This window comes from Onychomys torridus, unplaced genomic scaffold, assembly GCF_903995425.1.
Source record: "Onychomys torridus unplaced genomic scaffold, mOncTor1.1, whole genome shotgun sequence".
Classification (NCBI taxonomy): domain Eukaryota; kingdom Metazoa; phylum Chordata; class Mammalia; order Rodentia; family Cricetidae; genus Onychomys; species Onychomys torridus.
Genome location: NW_023413232.1, coordinates 68,243 through 79,914, shown reverse-complemented (window position 1 = coordinate 79,914; position 11,672 = coordinate 68,243). Strand labels below are relative to the sequence as shown.

Genomic DNA, 11,672 nt, shown 5'->3' with positions numbered 1-11,672 from the left:
TGGGGCCTGGCTGAGGATCTCTGCATTACTTTCATCAGTTTTTGGATGAGAGTGCCAGCTCGACTGTTAGGGTGTTTGGCCATCTGATCACCAGACTAGGGCATATCATTCTTTCTCTCGACCATTGCTAGCAGTCTACTGAGGATGTATCATTGTGCATTTCAGAGGACCTATCTAGCACTCTGCCTATTCCTGTTCCTATGTGGTCTTCATTTATCATGCCTGTTATTCCTTGTTCTTCCTTTCTGTTCTTGATCCAGCTGGATCTCCTGCTCCCCTAAGCTTTCTTTCCCTCAAACCTTGCCCTTTATTACTCCCACTGTGGTCCAGGTTGTTCATGTAGATCTCATCCATTTCTCTGTCATTAGGTGATCCCTGGGTCTTTCCTAGAGTTCCTTTTCTAGGTAGCCTACCTGGAGTTGTGTAGCAGTCTAGTCATCTTTTGTTCACATGTAGTGTCCTCTATGAGTAAGAACATACCATGTTGTTTCTTCTGATCTGGGTTACCTCACTCAGGATGATTTTTTCTAGATCATCCATTTGCCTGCAAACCTCATGATGTCATTGTTTTCTCTGCTGAGTAGTACTCCATTGTGTATATGTACCACATTTTATTTATCCATTCTTCAATTAAAGGGCATCTAGGATATTCCCACCTTAAAAAACAAATGCCTATGAAGATACAGGAAGCCTATAGAACACCAAACAGACTAGACTCCCCCAAATGCCCCTCCCACATAATAATTAAACAACTAAACCTACAGATTAAAGAAAGATATTAAGGGCAGCAAAGAAAAAGTCCAAGAGAATTATAATGCCAAACCCATCAGAATAAAACTTGATTTCTCGATGGAGACTTTGAAAGCCAGAAGGACCTGGAAAGATGTAATGCAGACACTAAGAGACCATGGATGCCAGCCTAGTCTAATATACCCAGCAAAACTTTCAATCATCATAGATGGAATGAACAAAACCTTCCAAGACAAAACCAGACTTAAACAGTCATTATCCACAAACCCAGACCTACAGAAAGCACTAGAAGGAAAAATCCAACCTAAGAAATGCAGATACATCCATGAAAACACAGGCAATAGATAACACCACAGCAGTAAACCTCAGAAGTACACACACACTACCACCAGAAAATAAAAATAATAACAGGAATGAATAATCACGCATCATTAATATCCCTTAATATCAATGGACTTAATTCACCTATAAAAAGACACAGACTAACAGAATGGATACAAAAACAGAACCCATCTTTCTGCTGCATACAAGAAACACACCTCAAATTCAAAGACAGACATCTCCTAAGAATAAAAAGCTGGGAAAAGACTTTCCAATCAAATGGTCGTAAGAAGGAAGCTGGTGTAGCCATCTTAATATCCAGTAAAATAGACTTCAAACTAAAATCAATCAAAGAGATGATGAAGGACATTACATACTCATCGCAGGAAAGATCCACCAAGATTAAGTCTCAATTCTGAACATTTATGCCCCCAACACAAGCACACCCACATAGGTAAAATAAATATTTCTAAAGCTTAAATCACCTATAAAACCCCACATGTTAATAGTGGGAGACTTCAACACCCCGCTTTCACATCATCCAATTTCAAATGTAACAGAGACATAATGGTCTTAACTGATGTTATGGCTCAAATGGACTTAATTGATATCTAAAGAACATTCCACCGAACAAAAAAGAATATACGTTCTCAGCACCCCATGAACCTTCTCTAAAATAGACCACATACTTGGCCACAAAGCAAATCTCAACAGATACAAAAACAATTGAAATAACCTCCTGTGTTCTATCAGACAACCATGGTTTAAAGGTTGACTTCAACAACAGAAAAAACTACAGAAATCCTACAATCTCATGGAAACTGAATAATGCTCAACTGAATCACCAATGGGTTAAGGAGGAAATAAGAAAGAAATTAAAGACTTCCTAGAGATCAATGAAAATGATAACACCACATACCCAAACTTATGGGACACTATGAAAGCAGTGCAAAGAGGGAAATTCATAGCACTAAATGCTCACATAAAGAAGCAGGGGAAGTCTCATGTGAGTGACTTGACAGCACACTTGAAAGCCCTTGCAAATTCTTTCAGGAAGAACAGATGCCAGGTAATTATGAAATTGAGAACTGTAATAAATAAAATAGAAATAAAGAGAACAATACAAAGGATTAATGAAACAAAGAGTTGGTTCTTTGAAAGATCAACAAGATAGACAAGCCTTTATCAAACTAACCAAAAGACACAGAGAGATTCCAAATTAATAAATCAGAATTGAAAAGGGGGACATAACAAACAGACCATGAGAAAATCCAAAGAATCATCAGGTCCTAAATTTTTTATTTCTAGAATTAATTCACTTTTGGTGACTTATTTATTGATTTAATTTCAATTTTAAGTCTTTGAACTGTTTTATTCATTTTCTTGCCCTTTTTTGTGTTTTCCTGGATTTCTTTTTCAATCATTATTTTTCTCACATATACAGTTCATCCTGACCACAGCTTCCCCTTCCTCCAATCCAACCTGTCCTACCTACCATACTCCTACACTCTTCACTAGATCCATGGCTTCACTTTTTACTTCACAAAAGGGCAGGCCTCCCAGGGAGGTCAAGCCAACACAGCATAACAAGTGACTATAAAACTGGGCAAAATCCCTCCTATGAAGCCTGGATGAGGCAATTTAACAGGAAGAAAAATGTTTCATAAGAAGACAATAAGTCAGAGACTCTCATCTCACTGTTAAGAGTCCCACAAACTTCACAAGCTAAATAACTACTGCATGTACACAGAGAACTTAGCACAGACCATGCAGCCACCATAATTTCTGTTCAGTTGTTGTGAGCCCCTATAAGTCTTGCTTAGGTGATTCTATATGCCATACTTCCAGTTTGCTTCTCTGTATGGGAGCTATTGGAAGAAATAAAAGTTTGGCTTTGAGTAGTTATGCATGAAATATTCCATTATGAGTCCTAGACATAATTATGAATTCTGATGTGGGTGGTTTGATGGTACCTAATTCAAAGTGACAACTAAAAAGTGGATTTTTTTTGGTTTATCATTTTTTTAATGAAAAGAGGGAAATTAACACTTTCATATTTTTCACCTCAAACTCTAAAAAACTCCCTTCCCTCAATTAGAAACAAAACAAGAAACAAAATAAAACAAAAATTCCATCCTGAGAAACCTCTGTACAAAAAGTGTGTGGACAGTGTTCCCAGCCCACCCTCACAAAATTGGATGGGTATTACTAGAGGAATGAACCCAATTGACAGACATGGAAAGAGCTGTGATGAACCAGGTTCTGCAGGTTACAAGCTCTGCAAAAATATTTCCACTTATCTTTCAAACTGGAAAGTGAATCACATTACAGACCTGAGGTTATAAAGGACCACAGTGTGAAGCAGAATCCCTGTCCCCTTCTACGACTCCAGGGGAAAGGCGAGCACTGGAGTGAGTTTCCTTTGGGAGAGAATGGAGGGAAGTAGAGGAAACCCTGGCACTGCTAAAAAAGGCACTGGGTCTTCCTGGAGGCCAATGAGTGGAAGTAAACTTCCCAAGGAACCAAGCTCATTTCCATTTCTTCTCAAGAGTTTAGATGCCCACACAAGAAAGGAATAAGGTTTCCTTAGTTCCAGTACCCTAGAACTTCAAGACAGCCGGACCAAGGCCACCTGGTACAGACAAACCTGAGGTTCTCAAAGGCAAATCTCAACTGTGGATTTTGCATTTGACGCAAAAATTTAAAGGGTCTAAGTGTTACAGACATCCCCGAACCATGCTCATATATAGCTTTAAAACCACTGAAAAACAAATGTCCATAAGATGCTGCTACCTGCGTTCTCCAATAACGAAAACTGCCATTTCAAGTGAAGCTTCACCAAACACACTCTTGCTACTCATGAAGGACAGAAGGGGAGGGAAGGACAAAGCTGACAAGCCAGTTACTATGGAATCACTCATCAGCAGGGGCAGTATCCAGCTCAAAATTAAGGCATTTTCTGTGGCCCTCCTCCGGAATGGTATTCCACCCTCCCAGTTGAGCAAGATGCTTTGGAGCCAAGTTGAGGTTTGTGCCCTCAGCATATTCTCCACAACCCGTGGACAGATGGACATGAGGCTCAAAAAAGAACGGACCGGAGGCTGGCCAAATGTGCCCGACAATTTCCACTTCCACATTCTAACCTCAGTACCGCTCAAGAAAGTCCAACTCACCCTGGCCTACAGCACGAGGTATTTAGGGACTTGTACCTCAGGCTCCTAACCAAGTTTCAGAGATAAAATGTTAGGCACGAATCTACTTAACTTACTTTTAAAAAGTCTTTCCCCCTTTCCTTTCTTATAGAGGAAGGTAAAAACATGTATAAAGTTCACCTAGATGGAAGGCGATGAGGGAGAGTATGTGTGTCTGGGTTGCGGTAGGACTCCTAAAGGTGTGTAGGTAGGGCCACCAGACCCTTTATCTTTCCTGGCTTAGTCTGGAAAAACCTAGGGGAATGCCTCTCCAAAATTCCTTAACTTTAAAGCTGGGACACGTGTCCTTAGAAAGCCACCCTGGTTCTGGTGCAATCTTCTGCACAGATTACTGAGCACCAGAATTTCCACATGGATGGGATTTTTAAAGAGTTTAAATTCAGGGAAAGTCTAACCAGACATTTTGCATAAGACTTCACCAAAACAAAAAAGAATGGGCCTTCTCCTCTGTGCATCATGATATTTTTTTTCCAAAAATTATCCACATTTCTTCAGGAAAAGAGCCAAGAAAGTTGAAAATAACTTCCTGCATCATATCAGACCATCAAGAATTAATGCAAATCCATGGCAACTTAACAACTCTGTAGTGAATAGTATGTCCAGACAGAAATTAAGAAAAAAACAATGACATCATGAGGTTTGCAGGCAAATGGATGGATCTAGAAAAAATCATCCTGAGTGAGGTAACCCAGATTCAGAAGAACAAACATGGTATGTTCTTACTCATGGGAGGACACTACATGTGAAACAAAGATGACTAGACTGCTACACAACTCCAGGTAGGCTACCTAGAAAACGGAACTCTAGGAATGACCCAGGGATCACCTAATGACAGAGAAATGGATGAGAGCTACATGAACAACCTGGACCACAGTGGGAGTAATAAAGGACAAGGTTTGAGGGAAAGAAAGCTTAGGCGAGCAGGAGATCCCATGTGGATCAAGAACAGAAAGGAAGAACAAGGAATAACAGGCCATGATAAATGAAGACCACATAGGAACAGGAATAGGCAGAGTGCTGGAGAGGTCCTCTGAAATGCACAATTATACATCCTCAGTAGACTGCTGGCAATGGTCGAGAGAAAGACTGATCTGCCCTAGTCTGGTGATCAGATGGCTAAACACCCTAACAGTCGAGCTGGCACTCTCATCCAAAAACTGATGTAAGTCAATGCAGAGATCCTCAGCCAGGCCCCAGGTGGAGCTCCAGGTGTCAAATTGTGGAGAAAGAGGAGGGATGGTAAGAGCATGAATTGTTGAGCCCAAGATTGGAAAAAGCACGGGGACAAATAGCCAAAAGTATGGAAGCACATGAATTATGAATCAAAGGCTGAGGAGGCCACAGCTGGATAGAGCCCATTGCATAAGTGAGACAATTGAATAGCTTGTACTGTCTTGGAGGCTCCCAGGCTGTGGGACGTGGACCTGACCTTAGTGCATGAGCTGGCTGTTTGGAACCGTGGCCTTAGAAAGGGACACTTTGCTCAGCCAGGAAGGAGGGGACTGGAACTGCCTGTACTGAATTCACCAGGTTTAAATGAATCCCCAGGGGAGTCTTGGCCCTGGAGTAGATGGGAATGGAGGGTAGGGGCTGGGAGAATGTGGGGGTGGGGACAGGAAGTGGGAGGACAGGTGAACCCATGGCTGATGTGTAAAATTAAAACACAAATATAATAATAATTAAAAAAGGCAAAAATTAGGAAATCAAACAGCAACAATGAAACCCAGATTCACTATCATTGTGGACCATTCCAACTCAATTTTTCATGTATCTTCAGAGAAATATATTCAGATTCATAGGGGAAAGCCACAAAAAAAGATACAGAATTGCTGAAATAATTATGAAAAATAAAATAAAAATTTTGGAAGTTGGACCATTCCTGATATCAATTTGAAAAAAAAAAAAACAAAAAAAACAAGCCTAACAAAAACAGCATAGTACCAGAATAAAAAAGTGACAAATTGATCACTGGAATCAAATGATATCCTAGATATAAATTCACATATATATGGACACCTGATTATGATAATAAGAGACAAAATACAAGGCATTTTCAACAAATGTCTATATATAGATTACAACCTGTATCAAGTGCCTTGACATAAAACCAGATATCCTGAAACTGGGAGAAAAGAAAGTAAGAAATACCCCTGAAGTCATTGTAATTGGAGATGAATTTTTGAATAGAACACTATTAGTGCACACCATGAGACCAACAATTAACAAACAGGTCCTCCTGAAATTGAAAAGCTCCTCTACAGCAAACGCCACTATCCTTGAGATAAATCAGCAGCCTAAGGAATGGAAACAAAGCTTTTACCATCTTCCCATCAGATAGAGGACTTATATCCACAACAAAGGAAGAACTCAAGAGACTACATATCCAAAGCCAGTAATCTAATGTTAGAATGCAATAGTGAACTAAACCCAGAATTCACTAAAGAGAAAACTCAACTTACTGAAAAATACTTAAAGCAATGTTATTTTGCCTTGTGTTACTGTGTATTGTTTTGTCATCATTGGTTCTTGTCTTTTGGAGTCCTCTCTTTGGGAGGTTAATGGAGGCATTGTGGATGTGAGAAAAAGTGTGTATTTAGTTAGGGGAGAGTTGTGTGTGAGAACAACACATTGTGTTTAGTCTCAGCATTGTGCTGTCAAATCTCACATTCACTCAGACATCGAAAGAAGAATGCAGATTATTGAAAATACTATTGTATATTAGAGAAAGGAGAGACCTTGAACACTGGAATGTTGTCGAATAACCAGGTATTGTGGAATGAGTGGTTGATTGGAATTTTATAGGAGACAATGTACAGAAAAGCAGTATGAGTGATAAGTCTAGGCATCAGCATTAGAAGAAAGGTTGAAAGTCACAAGGTAATGCATGCATCAAGCATTGTATCTTAAGAGATGGTTCTATACCAAAACTAAACTTGTCAGTTTCAATTAAGGAAATGTCGGTTCAAAAAGATATTTTTTCTTATAACTATTTTTTTGTTTTGTTTTGTTTTTTGAGATGGGGTTTCTCTCTGTAGTTTTGGGTATTGTCATGGATCTCACTCTGTAGACCAGGCTGGACTTGAACTCAAAGAATACCGCTATGCTCTGCCTCCCAAGTGCTGGATTAAAGGTGTGGGCCACCACCACCTGGCTTCTCCTTTAACTTTTGAAGAGAATTTCTCTCTGGTCTTAACAAAATTATGTAGCACTTAGGGAAAAAGATGCATCCCAAGAGGCCAACACTGGAGGCCAAGATGGAGAAGACCTCCACAGCCACCATGACCTTGCCTTTTGTGCTGTGGTAGACGGGAAGAAAAGTGACCCAAACACTGCAGAACAACAGCATGCTGAAGGTCAGCAACTTGGCTTCATTGAATTTGTCAGGGAGATTCCGGGCCAAGAAGGCCACAACAAAACTCCCAAAGGCCAGGGAGCCATGATATCCCAAGACACAGTAGAATGCAGTACCAGAACCCTTGTCACACACAATAATGATTTGACCATGCTCAGAGTGTGCATCAATGTCAATATTTGGAGGAGAAACTCCAAGCCAGATTGCACAGAGAATAATTTGGATGAGGGTACAGATGCCAATGATATAGTTGGGAGCCCCCAAAGTCATGTAGAACCTCACCCTTTGTCCGGGGGCTGTGAATTTGAAAGCCAGAACAACAGTAACTGTTTTGGCCAACACAGTGGAAACAGCCACAGTGAATACAACTCCAAATGTGATTTGCTGCAGGATGCATGTAGCTGCGTTGGGATGGCCAATAAAGAGAAATGGACACAGGAAACAAAAGAGGAGTGGAATGAGCAAAGTGTAACTGAGACTGCGGTTATTGGCCTTGACAATGGGAGTGTCATGATGCTTCACAAATACCCCAAGAAACACAGATGTGAATGCAATGAAGCACAAGGCCATTGAGGTCAGAGCCATCCCCAAGGGGTCTTCATAGGTTAGAAAGATCACAGATTTGGGAATGCACTGGTTCTGCTCTACATTGGCATACTGCTCCTCTGGACACTTCACACACTGGTCCACATCTGATGGAGAAAGGAAAGTATGATTAGTGCAGCTTCAGAATATTTAGAGACCAGACATTTCAATTAAGTGTGTTGCAGAAACATTACAATGCCTGCATTCTTCAGGCAGATGTAGGTGAAAAGCAATGCTGCATTGGCAATTATTCAATTTCACAATATTTACTCATTGTATTCATGTATAAGGAAACTAAACAATCATTATATTGTCTATATAACCATGTGTTCATGATTCCATTAGTCATCTTAAGGAAAGCACAGGTATTTCAGCACCATTGTAGATGCTAAGAGACTTAAAGTTTTTAAGTGACAGAGGCTGAAATCATTAACCACTGTTTAGCACAGTGTGTATTTTAACATCTCAGAAACACAGAAACATTGCCTGCTGCTTTTTTCTTTCTGTTTTATGAATATTGTCCATATTTGAGTTGGAGACTGTGTCTTCTACTGGGACAAGACCTGTGGTATACTTTCCAGTGTGAATTTGTCAGACAAAACACATTCATGTCGATGAATTTCTAAATAATCTTATTACATAAGAAACACAGAGCCAAATTCAGGGATGAAAGCCATAGAGTTCAGAGAATTAGTGAGAGTCACCAGCTAACCTTAGCTCACCATGCCACCTTAGCTTCCCAAGAGAGAGCTTCTTCCTGTCTAACCTGGGCATTTATTGCCTTGCTATTCTGCCTTCTCATTGGCTCTTAGCCCAGCCACCTCATATTTATGACACGATAAAATGGGTGAAGTATAGAAAAATATTGAACACAGGACTCTGTATTTTCTACCTCAGGTGAGGTATCATATTAACATGTCCCTGGACTACAAATTGAATTAGTACTTTGAAAAACAGATCTCTGGATATTGCTTTAAGTTTTCTGTCTCATACTCAACAGGTTCTGATAATTTTACAAGTAATTATTCTTGTCTCCATTAATCTTACACAGGACTTCCATTTGGTTCCTAGCACCCACATGACAGCATTCAGTGGCTCTGATGACCTGATCTGTTCTACACTGACTCCTGCACATACATGGTGCCTTACATTTATGTAGGAATACATAAACATATTCAAATTTTATAAAAATATTATTAATCACTCATAATTGGAATTTAATCTACCTGTAATTTTAGAGGAGAAAATCACACTAGGAAAGACCTTGTGTACAATTTTCTCACACTGTACTTTATCAAATCTGTTTATCTGAGAAAATGACACATGGCATGAATTTATAATGAGTCAAAGCTGTATATCTTGGCAAAGTCTGATACTTGAAGATATGCTATTAATGATCACATTACTTTAAAAATGAACTTAGGCTGGTGATATATTTGTTTTGTGGACTCGAATATTAAATGCTTTATTCACCCCATGTCGGTTAGAGAAGATGATCATTGGGAAGAAATTATCTAGCAGCAAACACTCACTGGCCTGATTAGAAACTTCATTTTCAGGGCAGGCATTGCAATGAAAACAGCAGACTGTCATTCCCTCCTGCTAGAACTTTCTGAATCCAGGACCACAGTCAGCACTGCACACAGAGGGGGGCATCTGAGGAAAATTAGACACATGCTGTTATCAGTAGATTTACCTATTGCTTCCATATCTATATTAGATGAACATGGTGAAGTAAGCTTGTTTTATGTACTTCAAGTGAGTGACCACATTTTATGTACACAATAAGCTTATTTTATATTCATCAAATGAGTGACCACATTTTACTTAGTACATTATGTAATGTCATTTGCGTGTGTGTGTGTGTGTGTGTGTGTGTGTGTGTGTGTGTGTGTGTGTGAGTGTGCGCACGCGCATGCGCTCTCACGTGCGGGAACCTTAATTAAAAAGTTGAATAGCTTCATATTGCTAGAAATTTAGGAATAATAATAGGTAGTTTGTTGTGGGCAAACATTATGCTGCTTTCAAACTGGTTTTTCTAGTTAATGTTTGTCCACTTACCTCAAAGTACATTAAAAAGTTAGTGGGAACCTGAGATAAAAGAATCCTCTTCATTGAACTAGCCTGTCAATCTACCTGTAATACAATTTTTTAATTGGCACTGAATTCAGGAGTGCTCAGCCCACGGTGGGTGTTGTTGTCCTTAGGCAGGGCCGTATGAGAAATCAAGCAGAACAAACCACTAAGTAATGTTTTTTCTCCTAAGGGTCTATGCTTTATAAATCCAGAATCCTGCCGTGTGCTCCCTTGATTGTAAACCTTTAGCCTAATCAACCACTCAGTCAGTGTTTAATCACAATAATATCATTGCAATCTAGAACTAGTGGACATAAGAAACAAAGGAAGTAACTCCTCATAGCTCAGATAATATATATGAACTCAAATAAAAACACCACAGAAGAGCATAGAGAAGCGGGTATAAGAAAAAAAAAAACAGATAAATGGCACAACCTGGTACATTTGTAGTTATAAAGTGCTGAGTTGACAAGAATTTAACTAAAAAGTTGTGTATTTCCTGAGATTAAATCACTTTGGAAAAGCTGTAAGTATTGGGGGAACCTGAGTAACAGTTAGCTTATTTAACTTTAATTAATAGATTTCTTAAAGTTCAAAATAAAAAGTTTTTGATTCATCAAAAACTTGCTTAGAAGGATGTGTATGCTGATTCAGAAATCTGCTGATTGTTGTGTCCTCATTTGGGAACATTTCTTCAATACTGACTTCTGTGTTGAAAGTGCAGTGTCTCCTATGCACAGAGTCTTTCAAATTTAGTATTCTCCATCCTTTTCCTTTGTAGTTTTCTTGAAAGAGGGTCTCACAATATTGTTAGGAGACCTCAACTCCTGATATAAACTAGTTTGACATAGTTACCACAGAGACCTGCGTTTCCTCCTGAATACTGGTATTAAAATATATGCCATTAGCACACACATTTCTTCCCTTCTTTACTGTTTATCGTGTTTACAATTTATTTTTATACTTGCTAAGATATTAAGCATTATTTTGAATAATAGTGAAGAATATATATATTTGTCCAATGTATGCTGATGTATTTTTAGACAGGGTCACTCTATGCAAACCTAGCTTGCTTGGACTTGCTATCAAGGCCAGACTGGACAAAAAGAGACAGGGATTTGCCTCTCTCTGCCTGCCAAGATTTTGGATTAAAGATATGAACCACCACATATATCTGGTCTCACTAATGATTTTAATGAAAACTCTGAGTTTCTCCTCATGTGTTACAATGTTGACAATAGGATTGTCATAGGAAATCTTTTTAAATGTGACTGGTCTGCACGATAATTTTTAATGAATTAAAAAAGAAACCTTGTCAGGATGTGTTCAGCCTCTTGATTCAGGTTTTTGTTTGTTTTAAATTTTAACTATGAATA

The 11,672-nt window shown here is 39.1% G+C and overlaps 1 pseudogene; it reads right to left on the bottom strand.

The window, feature by feature from the left end:
• Positions 1–7,440: 7,440 nt before the first annotated feature.
• On the bottom strand, positions 7,441–10,335 carry LOC118576195 (annotated as a pseudogene).
• Positions 10,336–11,672: the final 1,337 nt, after the last annotated feature.